General features: G+C 38.8%; 1 non-coding gene across 1 annotated transcript; it reads left to right on the top strand.

Moving 5' to 3' along the window:
- Window positions 1-1,035: 1,035 nt before the first annotated feature.
- On the top strand, window positions 1,036-1,142 carry LOC127099530 (small nucleolar RNA R71). Its single transcript, XR_007794022.1, has one exon. It is a non-coding gene; the product is annotated as a small nucleolar RNA R71 (small nucleolar RNA).
- Window positions 1,143-3,708: the final 2,566 nt, after the last annotated feature.

Below are 3,708 nucleotides of genomic sequence, written 5' to 3'. Positions count from 1 at the left end.
ATTGATCTGGGTTTGTTTGAGTCTTTGCGGATATGGTATAGGTGGTTTATATGGCGGGGGTGGTACGTAAGTTTTATCTTTAGGTTTTTCTCCTTTTTCTTGACCTTCCTGGTTTTCAGATTCCTCTGGTTCCTTTACTTCGTTCGTGGGTTTGGTATTCCTTAGAAGTTTCGGGTTCACTCAATCTTGGGTTTGGTGGCTCATCATAAGCGTTCCCACTTCGCAGGGTAATGGCATTGGCTTGCCCTCTCGGATTTTGTTGAGGTTGTCCAGGGAACTGTCCTCCAGGTGTAGTCTGAGGGGCTTGGTTTAAAGTTACCTGAGAGATCTGGGTTTCAAGCATCTTGGTATGAGTAACTATTTGATCAACCTTGGTTCCTAACTGGGTAATTAGTTCATTAACGTGAACGTTCTGGTTCATGAACTCCTTGTTTTGTTGAGTTTGAGCGGTGATAAAAATTTCCATAATTTTCTCAAGGCTCGGCTTTGGTGGTACAGGTTGCATAGGTTGATTTGATCTTGGGGCTTGATAACTAGGTCTCGGAGGTGCATTATTTTGGATTGGGTTATTGTTTTTATAGGAGAAGTTCGGGTGATTCCTCCATCCAGGGTTATAGGTATTCGAGTATAGGTTCCCTTAGGTGTAGTTCACTTGCTCAGAGTGGGTTTCGTTCAATAGACTGCATTCTGCAGATTGGTGTCCTTTGGTTCCACATATCTCACAATCCGACGAAACTGCGGCTATAGTATTCGGGTTTATGCACATATGCTCGAACTTTAAGGGCTAATGCGTCCATTTTAGCTTGCATCATGTCTATAGAGCTTATTTCATGCACTCCTCCTTGGGCTTCCTTCTTCTCAACTGTCGCTCGTTCGACTCCCCATGATTGATGGTTTTGAGCCATATCTTCGATGAGGGCACTAGCTTCAGGACAAGGTTTGTTCATCAGCGCACCGCCTGCGGCAGCGTCGATGGTCATCTTAGTGTTGTAATGAAGTCCATTATAGAAGGTTTGAATGATTAACCAATTTTCTAAGCCATGATGTGGGCATGCTCTTAACAACTCTTTATATCTCTCCCAAGCTTCGAACAACGATTCTCCTTGGTTCTGGGTAAATCTAGTTATATGGTTTCGAAGAACGGCGGTCTTACTTGGGGGAAAGTATCTAGCAAGGAATACTCTTCTAAGGTTATCCCAAGTCGTAATGGAATTGGGTGGAAGGGAATCTAACCATGATAGGGCTTTATCTCTGAGGGAAAAAGGGAATAATCTTAAACGTATTGCCTCAGGAGAAGCTCCATTGGTTTTAAAAGTGTCAGCTAATTGAAGAAAGATTTTTAAATGTTGGTTTGGGTTCTCAGTAGCGAGACATGTGAATTGTCTCTGTTGCACTAGTTGAAACAAAGATGGTTTAAGTTCGAAATTATTAGCTGGTATGGTTGGGTTTACTATACTAGAACTAGGTTCTTCGTTAGATGGTTGGGCGAAATCCTTAAGAGGTCTTTGGTTTTAATCTTCAGTCATAGCTCTCCTAATTCTATGAAAGAATAAACGTGCGCGAGCGTAACGTTCAGGTTCTGCCAGAGGGTATACTAAACTTAAACTTCCGGTGCTGCGAGTTCTTCGCATTGACCGGCGGGAAATAACCTAAGTCTAAACGATATAACAACAGGGAAATGAAATTTTACGAAATTGGTCCCCGACAACGACGCCAAAAACTTGATGCGTGCTTTTCGCAAGTATACGAACGCGTCAGAGTAATATAAAAGATTGTCGAATCCACAGAGACCAAGTGTCAATCTATCGTTATCTATTGTTATGGTGTTTATCTTAGGTAATCAAAATAGGGGTTTTTAGAGTGTGCAATGAAAAGTAAAGTGTTAAATAAAGTTCAATTAATAAAGACAGGCTTGAATGTAATTCACATAATCAATTAATAATCCAAGTACTTACTAATAGAACTACTTATGGGTAGTGTTTCCTACTTTGAAAAGAACCAATTTAACGGGAATTGTCGCTTTCGCGTATTCAGAACCGAGTTGTACTCCCTAATCAAACCCTCTTATTGTCACTTATAAAAAGGCGCACATTGCGTTAGAGTAGTAAACCTATTTTTAAAAAATATAGTATCTTGACTAAGTTGAAAAGTACTTTAACCTGGATTTCTTAACCAAAAGAGGTTCTCACGAACCAGACTCTAAACTTATAAATGCGTCCAAAAATAGTTTTAAAATCTCTTTTCTTCTTAAGTTAAAATCTCCTAATGAACTAAACAAAGCGCTTTCGCTGTTTTTGAAATAGTTAAAAACAATTAAGTTTAAATAGACGTTGGACGACTTTCGATCTTATCCAACGGAAATTAAGTGCGGGAAAACTTAAGTTGAAAGTTAAAATAGCCCTTAAGTGTTTCTACGAACAATTGTATGGATTATCGGTTCAATTACGATCCTTACATTCTAACCTTATAGATTTAGTTAGACATGGTAAAGTAAAAGTGCATTAATTTAAATAAAAGTAGTGCGAGTGAGGAAAGTAAATAAAAGTAGTGCGAGTGCGGAAAGTAAATAAAAGTAGTGCGAGTGCGGAAAGTAAATAAAAGTAGTGCGAGTGCGAGAAATAAATAAAGTAAAGCGAGTGCGAGAAATAAATAAAGTAAAGCGAGTGCGGGAAATAAATAAAGTAAAGTGCGAGTGCGAGAAATAAATAAAGTAAAGCGAGTGCGGGAAATAAATAAAGTAAAGCGAGTGCGGGAAATAAATAAAGTAAAGACAGTGTGGGAAATAAATTAGATAAAGGTAAAGTAATAAAAACCTGCTCCAATCGGAGGGTTGAATAAAATGCAAAGCAGAAATGAAAATGGCGGCAGGATTTACTTCCTTCCAAAGTGCTCCAAACTCGATTACAGACTCGATCACAAAACTCGATTACACAAATTGTGGTAACACCCCAATGCGAAGCGATTACCATTTTAAAATACTGAATATATGCCTAAGTGAAACTAATTTTGCTCTGGATCTTCCTCTGATCTAAGTTTGGGTGCCTAAACAAGTGAATTCGAATTTCTATTTATAAGCAAGTAAAATGATGGAAATGACAAGGATGCCCTTCAGTTTGAATTTGGGAGGGAAAACTTTTCCTCTTGTGGCGCCCGCCACAAGGCCATGGTGCCCGCCACAAGGCAAATATGTGGCGCCTTAGTGGAAGTAGTGGGGAACATGGAAGTTGAGGGAAGTTTAGCTAGGACACGTCATGGCAGGGTCCATGGCGCCAGCCACAGTGGGAGTCACAAGTACAAAATGCTGAATTTTAGGGTTTTTAGCTCTTTTTCACTCCTTTTCTCGATCGGGGCTCCGATTAAAGTAAAAACCTGAAAACAAAGAGAAACATAGTAATAACACAATAAAATGACAATAAAACTACTAAAATGCATGCGAAATCGGAGTCGAAAATACGGTGAATTTCAGTGTCATCAGAGGTTGTCTGTGAGTTATAGATATCATCAATAGGGTGAGAGTTAGAATGTTTAATTTTCAATGGATATGTTTATCTATATGTTTTTTAGATGGTGGGAACTTAAATAGGCAAAATAAGCGAGTTTTTAATATGTTCAATAGAAAGAAAAACTTTGAAAATCGCAGGTAGACATAAAGGGGATTTTGATCTTGTTTCATGTGTAACTTGAGTTTCGTAAGTCTGTTTGAGGTGT

This window comes from Lathyrus oleraceus, chromosome 6 (assembly GCF_024323335.1).
Source record: "Lathyrus oleraceus cultivar Zhongwan6 chromosome 6, CAAS_Psat_ZW6_1.0, whole genome shotgun sequence".
NCBI classification, from domain to species: Eukaryota; Viridiplantae; Streptophyta; class Magnoliopsida; order Fabales; family Fabaceae; genus Lathyrus; species Lathyrus oleraceus.
Note: the sequence above shows the minus strand (reverse complement) of the source record. Positions and strands in the feature narration are given on the sequence as shown.